Source organism: Chrysemys picta, chromosome 7 (genome assembly GCF_011386835.1).
Source record: "Chrysemys picta bellii isolate R12L10 chromosome 7, ASM1138683v2, whole genome shotgun sequence".
Classification (NCBI taxonomy): domain Eukaryota; kingdom Metazoa; phylum Chordata; order Testudines; family Emydidae; genus Chrysemys; species Chrysemys picta.
Window position 1 is genome coordinate 8,450,767 of NC_088797.1, and position 23,436 is coordinate 8,474,202.

General features: G+C 43.9%; 1 protein-coding gene across 3 annotated transcripts in view; it reads right to left on the bottom strand.

Annotated features, from left to right (window-relative positions):
• TAFA4 (TAFA chemokine like family member 4) overlaps positions 1-21,038 on the bottom strand; it is a 120,193-nt gene extending 99,155 nt beyond the window's left edge. For all 3 annotated transcript variants that reach the window (XM_042849979.2, XM_042849978.2, XM_005297810.4), the window contains exon 1: positions 20,900-21,038. The gene's annotated coding sequence lies outside the window, so the exon portion shown is untranslated. The remainder of the gene's footprint in view (positions 1-20,899) is intronic.
• Between the last annotated feature and the right edge of the window lie 2,398 nt (positions 21,039-23,436).

Here is a 23,436-nt window from a genome sequence, read left to right on the forward strand (position 1 = left end):
GGGATGGCTGGGAAGCAAGCCCCCGGAGGCGGCAGCAGTCAGCAGGTGAACAGTCATCTATTCTGGGGAAGGCGAGTAGCCTCTGACTGTGGGTGGTCGTCCCTAGCCAGCCTTGGGGCCTCAACTAGCTGGTGAAGGACCAGTGGTGAGGAGGGTTTCCAGGCTTGCTCCCAGTACAGTCTTTTCTAGCCCTTTGCTGGGGATGGGCGGGCGGGCAGGCACTGGCATGGGGAGGCTGGCTGTGGCCACTACAGGACTCCCACTCAGTGCTGTAGCAAATTGGCACCACCTCCATTTCTCCTGCGCTCAGATGATGCCAGAGCACCCGCTGAAGGAGGGAGTTTACAGGGACTATGTAGCACTGTGACGGGGCCATACTCTATCCCCATCTTCTGATGCCCCAGAAACAGCTCAGACCCACCTTCTTTAGTATTCAGTCTGTATTTTCTTCCAGAACCTTCCACCAACACCAGTACAGTGCGACAGCCCAGTTTTTAAACCCTACTTCTTTGAGTCCCTCTTCACCACGGACTGTAGGAGGAAAAGAGAGCTCCCTGCCTTGGGCACACTGGGCTGAGCTAGCCCTGTCCTCCCTCCTTTCTAACACTGCCTTCCTGGCTTTTATCAGGTTAGCCAGCTGAGCGTTTGTTAGTTCCTTACCTCCCTAGCCTCTCCTTCCGATTAGCTAATTGCTCAGTCAGCCGTCACTGGGGAAACTAACTGAGGCTACAGCCATCAGAGAGCCGACCCCAGCGGTCAGGCCTCAGCACTCTGTCACAGGCACATTCCCCATGTGATCCTAAGACAACAGGGGAGGCAAAAGCAGCTCTCTCCTTGCAGCAGCGACTGTAGCTGCAGCCGTGGTGGGTGCAGCCCTGCTGTAGCAGATGACCGAGGGTCTGAGCCAGCTCCCATTACTGCCGTCAGAGTGAAACCAGACCCTGAGTGAGTGGCAGTCAGATGCGTCCCAGGCTCAGAGAGGGCTAAAATTTTAATCCAAGCCAAGCCTAATAGTTTGGGGTGAACCTGGGTAAGCTCCCCCACAAACGTATACACCCCAGAGCTAATTTCATGAGCACAACTATGCACAGGATTAGCCCAAGGATGGGGTGGAGAGTCAGCGAGAGGATTCTTTAGTATACATAGTATTGCCAACTCTAAGCATTCAAAAACCATGAGTCAAGACCCTCAAAAATCATGAGCCTGCCTTAAAAAAATCATGACTTCTTTTAAAAATGTGATTGTGGGCTCTGTTTGTTGGCTTTCTGGTTTTGAGGCTGCATTTGGGTCATGTTTTCAAGCTTGTCTCCACCATCAGGAGGACTAAACTTACTTTTTGCTGTTGTAATTAAATTTGAGATTCTCATCCAACCACATGCCTCCAGGAGGTGGGGCTTTATGACAAACAATAGAATGGTGAGGCTCATGCAAAGATCGTGAGCGCTGGCAACTTGCTTTTTTCGTTCCTTCACCATGGGCACTCCTGCAAACAAACAGTTCGAACAGGGGAGAGAGAGTGATCCTTTATATTAATGCCTGGGCTACACAGCAAGTTACTGCAGGACAAGCCGGGGCATAACTCTGCAGTGCACCAGCTTGCCGCACAATAACACCCTATGTGGACAGCCACAGTACAGTGAAAATCCAGAGTACGCAAGCGTGTGTTGAGGCAGCGGGGGAAAAGATGCAGCTGTAGGCCCCAATGCCCAGCCTCCAGCTAGAGCAGCAGAACCCAGCCTCTTGTTCCTTTCAGCCCTAGCAATCGAGCTGCGTGAGTTTCTCTCTTCAAGAGAAAAAGATAGAAATTTACCTTTTGAGGTTTTTTTTTTTTTAAATAAAAGCTGAGCGATTCTCTTTTGTGGGGCCCAGACACCTGGCTCTGTTAACGAGGAGCTTGTGCAAGTCCCCCTCCACTTGCCAGTGCAATGAGAGCACTGCCTCAGGCCTGTAATCCAGAGTGACTCTGCTACCCCGCCACAGGCCTCTGTGGCACTCACTTCACCTCTGATTTCCAGGAGCACGCTCCTCCCGCCTCAGCCTCCGGAATGAGCACTGCACCAGCAGGATCTCGCTCTCCCAGCCCTACGCTTGTTTGTTTGCAGTAGTGCCCATGATGAAGGAGCTAGTAAAGCGAGTACAAATTTCTCTAATTGGGACTGCGTTTCCGGAGCCCTTTCCAAGGGAGCTGCACTAAGGAGCACTGATTAACAACAAATATTTCCAAAGAGCTTGGGCTGATAGCGATTACCTGGGCTATCAGCTATCAGTCAATTTAAAACAAACCGCTGGAGCCATTCACATCCCTAATCTTAATCTAAGCGTTCACCAACTCTCTTCTTTCAGAAGCCTGCCTAATCCCATGCTATCATTTGACATCGCTTGATGGGTTAACTGTGCATTCTAACTCAAGGGAACCAGCACGCATGTGCTAAGCCAGGTACATAGAGCAGCACAAATTGTTCACATTAGAATTTGTGATGGGCACAAAACCTGCAAGGTTCCCTAAGTACGCAAGCCTTCTGAGTTTACCCAATGGGACACCCTTCTCCCACCTGGTCCCCCTGCCAGTCATCCTGTGAAAATCCTCCACCCCATTCCTTATCCACTGCCACCCTGCTCTGACACCCACCCAGCCCCATACACTGGATATCCCTGAAGTTCATCTATAAGAAAATGAGATCTGGTAACTGCACTATCCACAGCTCCCCAAAGAGGCAGCAGCATCCTGGAACAAATCTCTAATAAGTATTTGGCCTCTGGGCAGCCCAGGTCCTATAGAGGTGCAGACCAGCCAATGCACCGCTTTTGACAGGAGGTCACAGGGAAAGGCTGTGTGTCTAGCTGAGATTGTGATGTGGAGGTTCTCATAAGAATGGCCATAACGGGTCAGACCAAAGGTCCATCTAGCCCAGTAGACCTGTCTGACAGCAGCCAATGTCAGGTGCTCCAGAAGGAATGAACAGAATAGGTAACCATCAAGTGATCCACCCTCTGTTGCCCATTCCCAGCTTCTGGCAAACAGAGGCTAGGGACACCAACAAAACCTTTCTCCAAACCCAAACAGATGCCCTCCTGGAAGGCATGTGTTACTCAAACACATGTTACTGGGCTCAAATAAAAATTTAATGTTCTGTGAAAAACTGGTCGGACTAGATGATCGAATGGACAGGTGTGGGTTTGAGTTAATGAATCACTCCCTAGTTAGGACCCTAACGTATGGATGTTTGTTGTTGTTTTTAATTTGGCACTGGAGATTAATTTAGACCCTCTTTCAAAAAAATGATTCTTCTTGTAAATCAATCAGTTTTAGGCCCATTTGACCTGCCAGTGTCTCTTTAATGATTGATGAGCTGGAACACAAAAGTGAAACCCTCTCGCTTTAACTGCTCCCATCTGAATTTCCTTCACTGTACAAGTTCCATGAGAGACATTTTTTTAAAAGACATTTTGAGTTTCTGTCACTGATTCAAATTCTAGGTTTATAGCATGCCGTACTTCCATAGCATGGTAATATGCAGAGCAGACATACAAATGGAGAATGGGCCATTAGCAAGAAATGTAACGGGACTATCTAATGAAAACATGCTCTTATTAGAAATACACCACGTCTCAGGGACCATAGCAAGAATGTGTTAGGGTCCTTTAGTTTACTAGTGGATACTAATTAAATGCAAAATAGCAATATTGATGCAAAAAGCAATGAGGAAAATAGTTTTAGATTCTTTCCCCCCCCCCTTCCAAATGAAAGCATCCCCTTACAACTGACATGCTTCTTGGCCAAGATTAGCAAGAAGACAGCCTGCAGATAATGAAATCTTCACTCAGCAGAGCATGTCACTGCATTCAAAAATGGAGGAGAAGGGTTTAGTTCAGAACTGTGGTCAGCCTCCTCCGATATGCTGTTGGCATGAGTTCACATGGTAACCAGTAGGTTTCCCATAACTCTCTGAATCCACACAATCTCCCACTCCTTAACGAAAGAGTCTCGCTTGCCACCCATACAACTAAGCACCCTGACAGTTGTCAAACTCTATTCCACTCCCTCCCTATCCCTTCCAGTGGGGGTTGTATGCTATGCCGATGCAGCTTGCTTTCTATTGTTTGCCCTTGTTTCTTGTTGCCTTTTCTTCACTAGAAGGTTAGTCTCAAATAAAGTCAACAGATCTCTGTAAGTCACTGAACACAGCAGAACAAAGCTTCCATTTTACTCTCTCTGGACGTACAAAGTCTCTTTTTCCACATTACTGCAAGGGCTGTTCTTTTAAGCCTTCTGAAAAAAAAATCAACCCCCTCCCTAAGGGCATGGTCTGACAATGTGATGCACCAATGGCATGAATCAAAGGGAGATGCTACCTCAAGCTCACTGAAAGAGGTTCAGCAGAGGACTGTGATGTTTATAATAGGGCAAACATTTTCAGTTCATAAACACTGTGTGTGCGCCAGCTCCTTCACACTTTGCTAATCAAAAGTACACAGTATCAGATGACCCTGAGAACAGACAGATTCTGCTTGTGTCAAATAGAGCTGCATTATCTCAATATTGAATCCTATTATATGAAAAGAGGTTTGTGGAGAGAGAGGAGGGTTAGAATATAAGCCAGATACGTTGGTGCCTCTTTGAAAAGTCAGCTGTAACTCCTGTCCATATTCTACCATTTTGAGGACCTGCATATGCAAGTATGAAATATTTGCTAGCATCTATAAGTCAGAAGATGCCGTTCACCTTGGGAGAGATGGATGTGGTTTATGATCTTGGCTTATTTTGGTTACCCACAACAAATAGGTTCATTTTCCTAACCCAGACTTTTGCGTTGTTGAATTTTGCCTTTCAAATACATAAGGATCTTCCCGATTATTTCTCCATTGGCAACAGAACTGATCAACTTAATACCTTTGAATAGCAGCGTCTCATGAATAGTCAATATTCTTTTGATCCTCCAAGGTCCCCACAGCTAATCTTGAAGATTATGAAAAGTCTCTGGCTCGGGAAGGGAATATCCAGTGAAAGTGAATGCAGTACTACTAGGAAAAATAGCAACTTCTGCTCCATGCAGTCTTCTCTCCATTCAGGGAGTTTGACACAGTCCTGTCAGGGCAGCTAATGGCAGCACACCTTCTAGGGCAGTGGTTCTCAAGCAGGTTTCAGGAGGGCCGCCAAACAGGACCAGCGTTAGACTCGCTGGGGCCCAGGGCAGAAAAAAAACAAAGCCCCACAGCACGGCGCTGAAGCCCAGAGCCCTGCCACGTGGAGCTGAAGCAGAAGCCTGAGAAACTTAGCTTCTAGGTGCCCCCGGTGGTTTGGGGTCCTGGGCAATAGCCCTGCTTGCTACCCCTTAATGCCAGCCCCTGGATTTTATATGCAGAAAACCAGATGTTGTGGCACAGATGGGCTGGGAGATTTTTATAGTAGGTCTAGAGCGCCTCAGAAAGATAAAGGTTGAAACCCCCTGTTCTACGGGAGTCACCTTGGGATGGGGTCTTGACATAGTGTAGAGATCTTGGGATCCCTTAGACTGAAGCTTCTTTTCCCCATAGATCCGTGGGCTCCATATGTTTTGAGGACCACAGCCCCTCGGCACCTCTACACAGTCACAAGTAACTCGACCACTCAGGAGAGTATTCAATGGAAACCTGTCAGCATGAAGCTTACAAAGATCTGGGGCCTCTTCTCCCAATACAATAAGGCCCCAAAACAATATGAAAAATTGAAAGTGAAGATCAAAGTGGGAACATCTGAAGGAAATACAAGTCCCAGCCTGTTGCTTGCTGAATACTCACAATTCAGCAAGTGTTTTATTTTTATTTATTTTTTTTACTAATAAGATCTTCTGAACACCATTCAATAATAGTACAATAAGACAGACCAGACTTGACAGGTTTGCAATTAATTTTCATCAGCTCTTATTTACCTCTTTGATTCTGGCAGTTTTCCTCTTCTGAACTAGGAACACCAGCTCCCATTTTGTTATTTCGAATGTAGCAAAATCCATAACGTGGCTGGTGTTTAAACATAATATTTGTGTGGATGAAATGAGTAATAATCAAAAATTAAAGTTCTGAGATGAACCAATAAAAGTGAGAAAAATCAAAGCGGAGTCTGAGCCGACACTCGTTCTGTTACACTTAGATAGCTTCCTAGAAAAGGAAGAGATATTCCATCTCATCTGCGGAGACCATTTTCTTCAACTTCCTGAGAAAGTGTAAAGTTATCAAGGGTCAAATCCTGCCCACCATCAGCCATTAGCTCCAGTGGCCCTAAACTTATTACCCCTGCTAGGCAAACCAGTGCTAGCACTTTACCATTCACAAAAAAGCCTGAGGTACTCTAGGGTCCCTTTGCTATTGTAATTTATGACCCTCTGTGCCTGGCCTTGAGATGCCCCCGCTTCCAGTCGGCTGGGCTTGAGTTGCAAACATGGCAGCTGGGAGACTGGTGTCGGGAGAAGCCAAAGCACAATTCCAAGCACAACTGGATAAGCAGCAGTGGGAGCCAGCGGAGGTCTCATTCTAGAAAAGCAATAGAGTTGTCTGGAGAGGATGAAAACCACTGAATTGCAACACTGCTTTTGGACAATGCTACAAGGGAGGCAGTGACCCACAAACCTGAAGTAGAAGGAGTTAAACTGCTCTAGTCCCAATCTTCATATATAGCTACATCCTATTCTCGGTAATAGGATCTTCATCCTTGAAAACCACCATGACCTGGGAGTTTCTTGATAAACTTAAGGATGAGATCAGTTTAAGCATGCTCTCTCGTTCAAGGCATTGTACCGTATATAGGATTCTTCCCATTAGGGCATCCACAGAGTCAAGTTCTATGGCTGCCACATAAGTGACATGAAAAATACATTGAGCAATATACCCTTATCCTCTTCCATAGTGCTGTCAAAGAAACACAGCTCAGATCAGCTATCGTTCACTAGGGCAGTGGTCCTTTCTAGTGACGGACGTTGCTGAAACAAAGGCCACAGACAGCCGATGATTTCACAGGATACCTGAGATTATATGGCCGCTCTGACACAATGAAAGCTAGCACAGGTGGATGTTTGGCTCCAGACACAGATCCAGGGTCTGAATCACTTGTCCCCAAAGCTGCAAGTTTACCCGAAAACAGCTCACAGTAGTGTGCTTGTCTTTAGCACTCAGATGCCCAACTCCCAATGGGGTCTAAACCCAGAGAAATCCGTTTTACCCTGCATAAAGCTTATGCAGGGCAAACTCATAAATTGTTCGCCCTCTATAACACTGATAGAGAGATATGCACAGTTGTTTGCTCCCCCAGGTATTAATACATACTCTGAGTAAATTACTAAATAAAAAGTGATTTTATTAAATACAGACAGTAGGATTTAAGTGGTTCAAAGTAGTAACAGACAGAACAAAGTAAGTCACCAAGCAAAATAAAATAAAATCCGCAAATCTATGCCTAATCAAACTAAATACAGATAATCTCACCCTCAGAGATGTTTCAGTAAATTTTTCTCAGACTGGACACCTTCCAGGCCTGGGCACAATTCTTTCCCCTGGTACAGCTCTTGTTGCAGCTTAGGTGGTAGCTAGGGGATTCTTCATGATGGCGTCTCCCCATCTCTGTTCTCTTCCCCCCCTTTATATATCTTTTGCATAAGGCGGGAACTCTGTCTCTCTGGGTTTCCACACCCCCCCCCACTGGAAAAGCACCAGGTTAAAGATGGATTCCAGTTCAGGTGACATGATCACATGTCACTGCAAGACTTCATTACTCACTTGCCAGCACACACATATACAGGAAGACTCACAGGTAAATACAGCCATCTGCAGACAATGGGAGTCATCAAGATTCCAAACCATCATTAATGGTCCACACTTTACACAATTACAATAGGCCCTCAGAGTTACATTTTATATTTCTAGTTTTAGATACAAGAGTGGTACATTTATACAAATCAGATGATCACACTCAGTAGATTATAAGCTTTGTAATGATACCTTACAAGAGACCTTTTGCATGAGGCATATCCCAGTTACTTACATTCACTTATTACCGTATTTTCTCTAAAACTATCTCAGTTACATTATATTGACTTATCAAGTTTTTATAAAACCATATAGACTGCACAACGTCACAATATGGCCGCTCTGACACAATGAAAGCTAGCACAGGTGGATCCCTGCACCCAAACAGAGCCCCATTCACATAAGTGGGACTCTGCATACAGAGGCTTTTGACGTCAGCTGCAAGACGGAGACCTTAGCATGGTAGCGTGTCCGGTATAATTGGCAGAGCTGGTCAGACAATGGTAAACAGCTTTCACTCAAACTTCCATTTAAAAAAAAAAAAAAAAAAAAAAAAAAAACACCACAATTGGCACTTTTTCCCATCCAAAATTGAAAAACATTTTGACCAGCTATAAATAATTTGTCCCGTCAGCCTACGAATCTCCTCCCCTCCGAATTTTACCATGGATTTCAATGGGCTCTAAAACAGGCCCCTACTGAATAGTTATACCCCTCCATTTCACAACAAATATAATTCATATAGTAGGAAGGAATTTACATCAGGTAAACAAACCTAAAAAATGCCGGTGGTTTCAAATTTGAGATTCCCATATGTAAAAATATTGCAGCAGTTCAGTACTATATAATCCAGTCTCATTGATGTGGAAGGTTGGTTGGTTTGTTTTGCATACAATTGCACATAGGAAATACAACCCCATGTTCTCATTCATTCCTTACCCAGGTAACATTCCCAGAGATAATGGGAATTATGCTTAAATAAGGAGTGCAGGATTCCGTCTTTTTTTTTTTTTAATGTTGATCTTGCAAAATTATATATTTTAAATGGCTTTTGAGATTTCACATAGAAAATCTCCTAAATTTTTCAGCTGTTCATATTTTTATTTACTAAAACAAATGAGGATGGATTCTCGGGTACATGGGTTGAAGTCAATGGGATTCTACAAGTGTAACACAGCAGAATTTGGCCCTGTAATTTCCCCACCATTAACATTCATAGTATATTTTACCTAAGAGCAGAATATGAGCTTATAGACAGTGAAATACTATCCATAACATAATGGCTATGGACCCAGTCCTACAAACAGAACCAGGCTTAGGGACTATACTTGCACCATGAAAGTCAATGGAGTTTTATCACCAACTTCAGCGTGCACAGGATCAAACCTATATAGTGTTTACAACAGTGCGCAGTCCCATTGACTAGAAAGGGACTATAAGAGGAAGGATGGTCCAGTGGTTAAGGCGCTAGCCTAGAACTGAGTTCAATTCCTTTCTCTGCCACAGTTTTCTTATGTGACCTTGGGCAAGTCACTTATCCTTATTTGACATTTTACAACTGAGGCACAGAGAGGCTAACACTTTCCTACCTCACAGAGGTATTGTGAGGATACATACATTAAAGACTGAACCACTTTGAGATCTGCTGATGAAAAACACTAAATAAGAGCAAGATATTGTTACTCTCAGTAAGAAGCACTGTAGTGTTTCTGCAGGATCGGGCTTTAAGTCCAAACTCAAATATTAATTACACCCTAAGTTAAACTACTGTATAAGCAATGACATGCCATACTACTGCAAACAGCAGAACAAGCAGCAAATTAAACACCTCTAGTACACAAAAGAATATTTCACAGAAAACACTATAAAGTTGTGCTTAAAATTAAAGAAGTCAGAAATATTTCATACACTACTCTGGGTTATGTTATAGCATGTTTACATACATAAAAATAAAAACAGCTAATACATCTTAGTACTTTCCATTGATATGTAGATGAAGATAAGTGACTTAATTAAAAAATTAAGAGTCTAGATCTACCATTATTCAGTTCTTAAAATATATATATATATATATATCAATGTTGTCCTGATTTGCTACAGCTCAAACAGGTTAGCAATATTAGTTAAGATAAGAGTCAGAGAGAAAACAATTAGTGTTATTAACAAATCCTAATAAAATGCTGTTGAACAGATGTCGCAAGAAGTGTGAATTATGCATTATTTGCTCCATGATGTGTATGACGAAAATATAGGATGGATTTTTAGAACAAGAAGGATTATCTGGGAAAGGTAAAGAAGAGATGGGGGGGGAAGTATTGGTTTAAATGTTTACAAATTTTTATTAAAAAACAGTGTGATATTGTATTATAAAACCCATCATTAAAGCTTGATACACTGAGACAAATTAAGAGACTAAATCTAATCTATAGCATTGGCTGGAAGCTAGAATCTTATTTTCCATGTACTATATAGTTTGAAATATTTGCACATCAAAACAGACTCTGCTTTTACACTTGGGATCCCAAAGCTTTGTAAAAGAAACTGTGAAAAAGAGTAAACTTTGAAACTCAATTTCTTCAGGAAGCAGAGTTTTTCTAGTCACCGTAAGTGTCCTTTTCTTCTCAGGGTGACCTTAACTTTCAGATTTGTAAAATGGTTTCCCTTTGTGTTCAGTTCTACTGTGTAATACATTTTAAAAATAACTATTTATCTTCTTCAATATATTAATCAAATATACCAGGAGAAGCCTCTTTGTGTATTTTTGTTCTGAAGTTTGCCCAAGCTTAAGTCACTGATGATTTAGAAGAAATGATACATTTAGTAACAAGCAAACAATCATGAATATATTTGCTGGAATGCCATCTCGGCATTCGCCTATGCCCGCATATTTAAGTGTATCAGTTGTAAGTATATATCTATGTATATTTACATAGAGCAAGACATAACCTAATATAATTTGAAAAGATTGCCAGCCTGATTCATTGATATTGTGAAAATACATAGGCCTGAGATTCTGAAAAATGTAAATGAACTGCAAATTGACAAAGCTGTTTTTAAGTTAAGTCGTGTTTGTTTGTGACATGCAGGAATCAATACATTACTCAAAAGGGTGTATCTGTGCAAAAGTTTAATATTAAACAGATTTCAGTGCTTTTAGATTTTGCACTGCTAATCATCATGATCTCCGCTACTTCCACTTTGTAATGACAATAATGAATAAACATGCTGTAATGAAGGACTCGGACCTAACAAGCTGATCAATTGTTAATTCTATAAAATGACTAGAACGTGTCCTTACTCTCAATATCTAAATCAACATCTAATTATGAAACTAATGTGACTAATGTATATCCTCCAGCTAGTCTGGCCCTTCTCCTTAATAATATAATTATCATTTTGGTCATATTTAAGGGGAACTTGAACAGAATTATTTTCTTGTGCTTTTAAAAAAAAAAAAAAAAAAAGTAGCAGCCAAAATTGGTTTGACATTTAAAAACAAAATTGCATATGTATTATATGGAGGGTGCAGTTTTACGGATAGCACTCCAATTAGAAATACAGAAAGATCCATTCAAAAACCCATTTTATAATCTTATTCTTAAACCTTACTGTTCATAACCAAACAGCAATTTTAGTAAAGTATTCAAAGTATAACTTTTATTACATCTTTTACTTTAACCCTTTGTGCGGGGGGGGGGGGGGGGGGGAGAGATTTTAAACAAAAGACTGCAGTACATGATAACTGTAACAGAACATGTTATTTGTATATAAAAATGTACTTACACCAACATTACCAACTGGTTTATTTAGTATGGTGTTTTTAGCAAAGAGGAGAATCAAATTGGTAACAATCAATTTTGCAGCAAAATGAAATTATATATATTCTAAATACAAATAGCTACAAAATTATTACATATAGCTGCCATCATCTGCTACAGTCCTAAGCAAGATTTAACATTAATAGCTTATTCATTCCTGAAAGTCCAATTCAATGAGAAATATGTTCAACTTCCACACTGCAAAAGCCTACCAGTGCTAAAAACATTGATTTTTCTCTGGCTTTCATGGCCTTTTGCAAAGAGACTGGTTAAATGCTGGTCCCCTTAATCCTCCCAACAAAATAACAAACTGAAAGCTGGAGAATAGATTGTGACTAGAGAACAAATGTGATCTGTAGTTTTTGAAGTATATTAACATTATTTGAGACATGCTCAAATTTAGATACAACTTCTTAAAATGAAGCAATTACGGGCCTGATCATTTCACCTTTACTCATGCGAGTAAGTCCCATTGCAGAATCCAATTCTGGTTGCAGGGTTCTGTAGACAGAAGCAGGGTCAGAATTCTTTTGTCCTTATGCATACATAACAACTGCTGCTAAAGTCTGAGAGAGTACTGGATACTGTACCTAGGGGATGTAGGATTATACCTTAATTTAACTATTTAAAGCCTAAACAATTGTATAGCCCTTTTAACTGGTTTGTTTCTCTATATACATGCATGGGGGAATGGAATAGTGCAAATGAAATGGGGCTCAAAAGCGGATTTAGAGTATCATATGCAGTAATTTGGACATTTCTGGATGCATTATTGGTTGGCTTGGAGCCCATGCAAAATAGTTAAGAACTGAAACTCGTGTAACAAGTCATTGGAAGGAATATTTCCCCTACATTTGCAATAAGCTCTCACATTTTGACTAATAACTTTGATGTTATTTGTCAGGGTTTTGGTTGGGGGTGGGGCAGTAGAACGGTATGCTTCTGCACAGGATGGACATAAAGGGATGTTCTGGGGATTTTTCCAGGTTGGTGGGGGGCAGGGAGTTAATTTATTTATTGGCTCTCTGAGATAAATTATCTCCATTGAATTATTTAATGCTGCAGGCAGGCTGAGTTAATATACGTCTATATTAGCATTTAATGTTGCTGGGTAGTTATCATTGTTATGGTAAGTTTAATTATTTTTGGGGTGCTCAAAGCTTCTGTATGGTCTTTTTATTGTTAAATCTAAATAAATGAATGTCCTGAACTATTAACAACATGCACCAGAAGACGAAAGTAGATTTTTTGGTAGAAGTGCTTTTAATTTACGAGGATATGCTGAATGCCATTCATTTGGGATCCATTCCTCTGATTCCATTAATCCTTCCATAAAATAAACCATCCCTCCCTGCATTTATCTGTGTCAGGTAGTTCTAGAAATTGTGGGAGATTCCTTCTCAGATAAGACTCTCCTAAACAGTAGACTCACTGCAGATTTTTAAAGGTATGTGTTTGTGAAGATATTCGGATTATGTTAATACCTCGTCATTTATGCTAAAACATTCAAAACTAAACAAAAACTAATAAATCATCCAGCACCAGACTAAAAGCCACTGTTAGATTAAAACTCAGTTTTTCCCATTTCTTTCCCTTTTTGCCCGAAATCAAGCAAACCCTGCAATTGGTAAATATTTTCCCAGTAACCCACTGGAAATACATTTCAGCTTCAGCCATGCAAGTTTCAAATGCTCGCTCATCCCATTCCTCAGAATAATGCATGTTCACCTGAAGTTTCAGAAACGTTGCTTAACCAACTGAACCCATCTGTTGAACCCCCTTACAGCAATTCTTTCATCTTCCAACAAGTTATGAAACCATTTTCAGATTCAATTGCCCAAGTACTTTTATATACAAATGGGCTTGTACCTATGTTTTGTTTAAAATTTATTGCATCAATCAGACTCTAGGTGCTTCACAGGCATTAAGCAGACAATATTTGGTACAAAAATTAACATATCGAACAGCCCATCTTCTGTTAATGCAAGCGCAGCAGATAATTCTCATGGGTCCTATACACCTGTGTTCATGCTGCTTGGCTCCTTCCTCCATGCGTAGTTCCACTGAAATCAGTGCGACTACTCCTGGGAGTAAGGTACTACAGCACAGGACTAAAGGCAAAAGAGTCAGGCCCAGCAACAACAACTCTGAGTTAAACCTCATCTATCCCACCATGCAGCCTAGTAACCCACCTCCTCCCAACTCACCTATGAAAAGAGGCCAGGGTGGCTGTGACCACAGAGCTCAGATTCACAGGGAGGCCCTGCCAGCCACAAAGACCACCTAAGCAGTTCTATGGACCACTTCAAAACCAGAAACAGCAACCGTTTGCCTGTTGTTAAACCACAGATCCTCTAACGAGCAGCTAGTGGAGCCTCCAGCAACAGGGGCAAGGTATGCAGTTAGCTGCACATGGAGACCAGCAAAGCCAAGCACCCCACTTTTTCTGTTAATTAGAAGAGAGCAGAAGGAACTTCAGAACCCCTGTGCTCAATCGGAGACAGTCCACTGGAGCAGCAATCGTAGGAACCTGGGGGAACAGCTCAGCCAATTTCCCCCACCAGCCCGAGTGTCTGGGGGGTACAGGGCAACAGCAGAAAGTAGCCAGGTCCACAAAGATTTTTTTCAGAACTCATCATTCCCAATGGCTGGGAGCAGGAGTGGGGGGTGAATGGAAAGGGTTTGTGGAGTACCCACTAAATGTGCTCTAGGATCTTTTATTTTTTTGGAAGCAGGGGGGGATTAGTGAGACCCAAAAACTAATTTTACTGGGATGGATCTACTATGTCATGGCTTGGTTCCTCAAGGATTATTGATGCTGAAGATCCAAACTAAGTTTCTTTTATTTTACAAAAATTATAGTTAATCTCAGCAGGTTGAATGAATTTTACCAGGAAAAATAATAAACGATGTTCTTTTCTGGAGTTGGAAACTTGCTGTCTCCAATGTTATTAGCATGTTATAGTGATTTAAATTAAAAAAGGAAACATTTATTTTATCACCCTGATTTCATCTCAATGCAATATAACATTCTAGAAACAGGAAAATATTACAGCTTAGCATCCTAAATTCACTACTGTAACAAGATAAATCCTTCCTTAGGAATGAAAACTTCTGCACTTCACTACATAAATACATCTGCAATGTACTTCTATTCATTGATCAAACTACCAGAAACACACAAACTTTTCATTGACTAATGGGACCACCACAGATATCCTAAGGTAACTAGACCCAACCAGTCATAAATACCCTGACCCTAAAATACAGCAACCTCCACAGTGTGAAGCTGGATAATAGAGCAAACAATATGGGATTCCATTCACCCATCAATAACTTATGCTAAGGTTTTAATTCCTAATACAGCCATGTCTCTTGCACACCCATGGAAGAACAGAATCCTGCTGTTTAATTGCTATATCATATTTTCAAGCTATCACAATTTTCTATGCATTGCAATGTTTGTCACTGAAAGGCATCTCAGTACAAAAAAAACAAAACTTACTTTTGCAAAGAATTATTAAACATTCAGTGCCATTCTGTCTGCTTCCAAGAGGTCTAGATTTGGCCCTCTCTCTTACTAAAACTACTGAACAAAGGGCCAAATTCTCCGCACTTACATAATTAATAACCCTTGAAATCTGTGTCCAAAGAGAATGCAATGCATAGTTTGTAAAACGCAAGCATAGATTCTGATATCCTGGACTGTACAAACACGAGCCAGAGGTTTGCAATTCATTTAAAAATTGTTAAAGGATCTTCTGTTAGTTACTTTATCCAAGCCTAGGGCTTGCTCTGACAACCAGAATTATGTTTTCTTTTTTCTTGATACAGCGCAGAAAAATTGCTTATTGTCACTTTAAGAACCAAATTGTCAGTGTCCCAACCTACCTTTACCAGGTGTAAGTTTTTCCCACAATTAGAATGGCCAGGCTTAGCCCAACTGAAGACACACACCTCTTATCAGCAGAACTTTAACAACATAATTAAACATATACTGCAGGTGGTGGTTCAGAAAACAAAGGCAGCAAACCCCAAACCTTTTTTTTTATATATATAAACAAAGTATATTAACCAAACTCTGTTACCTGCAGTACTGCATGGTTTATAAATACTGTTGCTTGCTTTATTTATCATTGCTCGTAGTCTCCCAGAACACAGGAGATGTTATTTCAAACAAGAAAGAGAGACGTTCTTTGTGTGGACACTTTGTTGAGGAGAATATTCTACAAGAAGAAAGACCTGACCCTGAAGATTCTATTGTCAAAGCTCTCCCTTCCGTTGTGTTTCAATTACTATTACATTTTACAAAAATTAGTAGCACCACCATGAAATTTGGTTCTACTTTCCTTTATTTGGGCTCTTCACTGGCATAATTCCATTGACTCCAACAGAGTAAGTCCTAGCAAGAGAAGAATCGGGGCCATGTCATAAAGGAGCTCGAAAGCAATCACTTAAAAAGTGTTCCGTTCCAGTGATGTGGCTCGTGGAAATCTGCAATAACCTGCTGGTTCCTATTGGCTTTCCTGGGATTCTTTAGAGCAGCACAGACACTCTGCTTACAGTGGCACAACCCCAAAGTAAATTCCCCTTGTTTGCAAGCGCTCAGCATGCATTACAACTGAAAGCACCATCCAGCCAATGCAGGGATGCTAGCTGGCTCTATGGACGTATGCTGCAGAGATTCTAGCATTCCTTGCTCCTGGAAATTTCTTTAATACAATGGCTTAGGCATGGACACATACGCTGCAGGAGAAGGATGAAATGTTTGCTTTGCAGCATCCAGGTGTTATTAGCTATACACTCCTCTTACGGTAAAATAAAATAAAATTAAGCGTTGTTGTAAATGAAGTACCTGATCCTGGACTGGCTTTACAGCAGGAAGAACACCCATTAATGTCAAAGGGAGTTCCGAGTGTGGAGCACTTTCAAGATTTTATAGGGACCTTTCTTCAAGGAGAACCTGAAAATTGTTTACTGTCATTAACCACCATCAGCCAAACACCTCGTTATTGTTTACCTGCACATACACGTTTTTAAATCAGAAGCAGTGTCGGACTGATCCTGTCCTTCTTACTCAGGCACAACCATCCTGAGAGCTTCAGTCTTTACTCTGGCAAAATGGGAGTTCTGACTGCATGAGGACTGCAGGAGTTGGCCCTAGCTAAATAAAAATGATTGGGAGAGGGGAATCAAGGAAGACAGCATACACACTTTCACTACTACTGATCACCAGTTCAAATCCAACCCATGTCAGCGGCTGCGGGAAATCACTACCATGTGATACCTGTTTGGTGATGTATGTGAACTGAAATGACATTCTTAGGGCTTCTTCCATAGCTCATTGATATCAATGGAGTCTTTTCAATGAGTTTTGGATCATGCCCTCAGCAGGCAGTTATGCACATCACATAAACCACAGTGACCACTGGTGGGAAGCCTGAATAGAGGCCAAAGATTAAATGGGGCTAGGGACAGAGCTACTATCTCATTTCTAGAAGGCAGAGGACCCCTCAAAAAGGACTGAAGCCCATTATCACGCTTGCTTTAGCACTGCTGAAGCGGTTCTTGTTCTCTAATTAGGGGATTTCAACCTTCAAGGCTGTCCACCCAACACCCTTTACAAGCACTAAATTCACTCAAAATAACAAATTGTATTAATTTAAAACTGGAAAGCAAAAACTCTGCAATAGCATCAACAAAAAAAACGTTACAAAAATTAGATTTCACATAGATGAAAATCATTACAATTCTCTAGAGACTTCCCCTCTCTGCAGTAACCCATGTCACTTCCTAGCTAGTAAAAAACGTGCCACAGGATATCAAAAGACTGTAACGTTCTTCTAATTTTAATATTCCTCTCATCAAATAATGAGTTGTTTACTGCCTTCTAATTTAAAGGTAATTCATTAAATGTATCCTGTCACGTCTAATGGGTAGCCGAGGCATGAGAACAACACATACTCCTGGGGAACATCAGGGGCAGTGTGGGAATACTTCATGCGGTTCACTGAAATTTAATACTTCCTACATATACAAATTGCAGTGATAATATATATTATTTAATAACTGCAAGGAAACAATATAAATGAAACACACCAGTGATTGAACTTGGTGCACAAAATATTTTTAAATAGGTTCAAAAGTGTGAATGCTAGGGAATGTGAAAAAATAGTAGAGGAATGTATACCAGTTACAAGCAGACCATTTTTGGTATATCCACAAGTGGGTTTGATTCAACTTCCACTGAAGTCAATCAAAATCTCTTCATTGGATCAGGCCCAAAATGATCATACAATAACGTTCAAGTGAGTGTCATGAAGTGGAGGAGAACAGGCTGTACATCGATATTATGTACATTGCAAAAGTTGGGTCAGATTCAGTAATATTGGCCCAATACTGCAAAAGCTACCGAAAGCGATTGGTTTTTTTAATTGGGATGTAGCAAGGTAGTAAAAACATAGGGCCCAGATCTGCAACCCTTCCTGGCTACTCATATAGAGGTTGCAGTAGGATCACATCCAAAGCACTAATGGTATTTAGTGCCTGCAAATATATGATGTTTAGAAACAGGATTGTTCAGATGACAATGCAAGGTCTGGATTGAGAACTCATCAGGTTGTTGTTTTTTAAAAATAATCAGGCAGTAGCACACTGTACTAATGTCTGGTTTACTGAAAACTAAGGTAAGAACATTCAACCCATCTCTTAACCAGAAGTCTTTGAAAAGTGGGTATTTTTCAACTTCTTTTGGGGGCAGGAGAAAGGCAATCCAAACTTGTTAAGCATCAGTCCATTCTGTCAACCCTTGCCCTATTCATCAGAAGCAATGCAGAATCACTAGATCAGTTTTAGAATACAGTTTTGGTCAATGTGTGTCCAAAGCAGTCACCTGATTGGCTGTTGGTGATGTCATACCCCAGTGACTGCAGTTTTAACATCATGCACATTACCCCAATCATCTACATAGCAAGTATCATCAGTGTAAGTGCTAGTAAATCACTGCAACAGAGAATAAAGCTACTTGTTGAAAGAGAGTGAAAGAGATCGGGTGCTTTAAAATGGTTATCTTCAGTTTTTATTTTCGAAGTGGAATGGGGTCAGCAAAGAATGCCTGCTTCATTGAGAGGAATGGGGATTGTAATATCCCTAGCTAAAATAAAAAGTGTGTGTGTGTGTTCAAAAGGTCCCATTTGAAAATGTTAAGAGGTTGCCAGGGGTAAGACAACAATTGGTCCAGGAAATAAAAACTATTTCAGGAACCATAATGTTTGGCAAAATGAAGTCAAATCCATTTCTCAGGAACAAAAATGTAACCGTGACATCTGCAAAAATAAGCTTCCCTGATTGCTCGTGACATTTTCACAAGTAGAACAGCCATGAAAATACATTATTTACATCAAATATTGATACTCTTAGTAATGTAAATTGACATGCTGGTACTTTCTTAGGGGGGTGGCAAGACAAGTCAAATCTGAAGGCAGATGTACTTAAAAAAAGCATTGTAAAATGCTAGGTCTACCTTGAAGTAATGGAGGTCCTGATTGGTGAATTGATGCACATATGAAAGGCAGTTTGCACATACCCAGCTGGTCACTTTGGGAACAGATAAGTCATTATTTATCCATAATGATTCTGATAACTGCATTCATGAATTTAAGTCACTTCATGGATTAAACTGTATCATTACCTGTTTGAAGAATAAATGTTGCACTTCGCTAATCGTTTAGTATAAAAGTGCAAATTCCTATTGCTCCCTTTAAATCTACATAGCAATTCTAATTACAGAACATGCAAATATGCACTAAGTGCATGCTATGAAACACCGTGCCAGAAAAGCATAGATGTCAAAGCAATCCCGAAACACATCTGTGCTCAGGTTGTAAGGCGATGATTAAGCCTACCCCTTGGAGGATTCTCAGCGGCACACGGGGAGTATGCTGTCAGGAGTTATTTGTTTTGTACCGCTGAGTAATCAGTGGGAAAGAGTCAAACTATCATTTAAATTGGCGATATAAAAACATCCTATGAACCTTCTTATGCTGAGTATTTTAAACAGTGTTGCGTATGCACACCCAGTGTTGGGCACGGCTGACCCAAGCGGAGCGCAGCGGACAGACGCGGACACGTTTAGGGCAGGAGAGGGAACATTTCAGTCTGGCGCTCGGGGAGTCTCCCAGAATCAGAGCAATAACTCCGGCGAACCAAATCCAGCTGCGGTTAGAAGCGGCGGACGCTCATTTGTGGGAAGGCTCAAGGTCTGCAGCCCTTCAAACACAAGTGATCCAAAGTAAACCCAAAGCTACCGACCCACACTAGCCCTGTTCACCCGCGGAGCGGGAATGGGGGGAAGAGGACTCCGGAGACGGGCAATAGCAGAGCCGCAAGAGGAAGGGTAACCACCTTGAACTCGGTAGGCGGATGGGAGCGAAACTTTGTTTAGCCCCTTCCAGGGCTTCCCTGCCTGGCATCTCGAGCGCTCGGAGGAAGAGGCGAGGAAGAAAACAGGCGGAGCAGACAAGCGAGGAGAGCCCGGCGAACCGGCGCTGCGCTCCGGGCCAAGAGGAGGGCGGATCGCGGCTGTCCCAGGACCCGGGGGCCGAAGCACTTATCTCCCGGATAAATGGCACGCTTTATGGATGAGCTCCCCGGCGTGATTCAAGCGGGACCGCAGGAGCGCTTCCTCGGCGGGCCCGGCTGCAGGGGGTCAATAGGCTGGAGGAGGAAGGAGGGGACCCTCCTCCTGTATCCCACAGACCGGGCACATCTCCGCCCTCCCCCAGCAACCCCGATCCGTTCGGCACCAGTTCCCCCCGGCCGCCGCCGCTGCTGCCCCGTTAGCCACATCAGCAGCCCGCCACAGGGGGGTCCTGGGGCAGAGCCCACCTCCGGCCGTGGGCAGCCTCTTCGCCAGACCGCGTCCGGGCAGAGCACTAGCCATCGCCGCCCCCAGCTCGCCCGGCTGCCACTAGCCCGGGCTCCGAGCTCGGACTCACCCAGCTCGCCCGCCTCCAGGGCAGCCGCTCGCAAGGGCTCTCCCCGGAGGGAGGGTGATGGGGCCGCTCACACACACACCCCGGGGTCCCCCGAGAAGCGGGGAGCCGGCACCGAGCAGCCCAGTGCCCCCAGCCCCGCCGGGACACCGGGGGACAAGTGCTCCCGGGTCCTTTCGGAACAAGCCCCTTCCCCGGATTTAGGGGTCCCCGGCCCCCCAAGGAACCAAAGGGGAGGGATCCAGACCTGGCGAGCCGCCCGCTCCCTCTTCCCCGAAAGTTGGGAGACCCAGCCCCGGCCCCTGGTCTCACCTGGAGCCGGTCTGTCTGCTCCAGCGACGGACGGACCCGGTCCTCTCCCGACGCGTCTTCAGCCGTGCGCCAGGGGCAGCCGGGCGCTCGCCATAGCCCCGCGCCCGGCTCCGGGGCGCAGCTGCAGCCGGCGGGTCCCGGCGCCCCCTCACTTACCCAGGCTCGTCGCCCATGGCCCGGGCAGAGCCGGGGAGGGAGGGAGGAAGTTCCGAAGCAGCCGGGTCGGTGGGGCGGGTCGCCCCCCACCCCGGGACTCCCCCCGCGGGCAGCTGCGTCCGACTCCGGGGCGAGCCCCAGCGCGACGAGGGCAGACTCAGCCGGGGAGGCTGCAGCTCTGGTTTGAAACTAGAGTGGCCCAGAAAGCCACCCCCCTGCCCATGGCAGCCGGCCCTGATTGGCCAGCCCCGCTCCCTCCCCCGCGCTGGGGGCGAGTCCCTGCCGCTGGCTGCGGGGGCGGGACGGGGGACGGACAGCCGGCCGGCCCCCAGGTCTGCCCGCCCCTCCCCGTGCTTTCCGGGCGGCCCCGCCGGAACCCCGCGATGGCCCCATCAAACCCAGCAGGGGAAGGTTTCCGAGCCTTCATAACGGGGCTGGGGGAGGGAGATTTCATAGGTGAGCTGAGTCCTGACACCTACCCGCGTCCGCTGTCCCCCATCCCGTGCAAATACTGGGCGGGCTTGGGGTAACCAACGCTGCGGATGCTGCCAGCCTTGGGCCAGGGCCGTCTGCGCGGAAAGCATAAGCCGCCGGAGCTAAGGAGCTACCTGGGAGCGCTTGCAAACCCCTTGATCTCCTACGTGGACAGAGACCCAGGAACCCACATTCGCGGGGAGGAGACCTCAGAAATCATTTTCTCCCCCCTCCCATCCCCTTGTTTATGTACAGAACTATCCGCCTTCCAGTTAATGTTCCTTACCCACTAAGTATCAGAGGGGTAGCCGTGTTAGTCTGTAGCCACAAAAACAAGGAGGAGTCTGGTGGCACCTTAAAGACCACCAGGTTTATTTGGGCATAAGCTTTCGTGGGTAAAAAAACTACTTCTTCAGATGCCTGGAGTGAAAATTACAGATCCGGGCATAAATAGATATTGGCACATGAAGAGAAGGGAGTTACCTTACAAGTGGAGAACCAATGTTGAAGGCCAATTTAGTCAGGCTGGATGTGGTCCACTCCAGCTAGTTACTGTATTTGTTTCCCTCACCCCACAATAGGACCGTGTCCGCAGTCCCATTCTCCATTACGCGGCCCCTGCAACATAAAGAGGGATGCCCTAGTGCAAATGCCCCTCAGCACAGAAGTCTCCACTTTCAGTCTGGCAAACAGTTCCCGGGTCAGCCAGAGATGTGGGAACTCCGAAGACTCAGAGCTCAGATTATCATCCTGGAAGATGGCTGCTCAGCTGAGCCCACAAAGGCTCCAAGCAACCTTCCCAAATACACTAACCCTTCCTTTAAACAGAACTTAGGTCCCTCTCCCTGCTATCTCTTCAGAGGGCGGGAGGAAGCACAGTACTTGTTGTTCTTCCTTTAGCATCTTCCTACTGCACCCCATTCTCTTTCTTTCCCCCTCTTTCTGCTCCATAAGGTTCCCAGTTCCTCTTGCCCCTGCCATCACGAGATAGCGCACAGTAAAAGTGGAGACGCCTTTTGTTTCTGGGAAGTGCCCTATTCTATGCATGCTGCATCCCCAGAGCCCTGCAAGTGAGGGAACACAAGTTGCTTGCCGTGCAAGATCTCGATGTTTTTCCCAGGTTGCACGGCACACGCTGCTCTCCCACTCAGCCCAAGCTTTTAGCTGTCTAGCAGAGCCACTGCTAGGATCAGAGAGCTAGGCGTGCCCTAGCTGGGGGAAGAGGACAAAGCCAATTCCCAAGCAAAGGGTTGGTCTGCAAATCCGGTCAGCATCTTCTTTTGAAAACACCGGCAACTTGGCAGGCACGATAGCATGCCAGAGGCTTGACCTGCCAACCTTCCTCGGGTCACAGGTCTGGTCAGTAATATACTGCATCCATAAGAAAATGGACTGTCAAATTTAGGAATTAAAATTCAGTGACATTTAGTGAAAAATGATGTTTTACTGGCAGTTTTCTAGTGGCTGGATGCAGGGGTCACTGACCTACTGGGTGACCTTGGGCAACTCCACTGCTCACTTTCCTCTCTCCTCCTTTGACTGCCTTCTCTATTTAGACTTCAGATTCTTTAGGGAGGATTTGTCTCCTACTGTGTGAGTGTATTGTGCATAGTACAATGGCACCCGATCTTGGCTGGGGCCTTTAAGTGCTATTGCAGTACCAACCATCATCAACATGTAATGCAAAGAGATAGTGGATAAACTGAATGGACCACCTCAGGTGTTCTGAGCAAAGCTGAAAAGGTTATTCGTATTGTGGATTTCAACCAGGTATGGTCCTTCAAATTGACCTTTGCCTAACTTTTCCAGCATTACTGTATGTAAGACCTTAAAAATCACTGTACCTTCTCTAGCGCAATCTGTTGTATTTTTAAATTTACAGTGGCAAACGCAACCCATTTAGATAA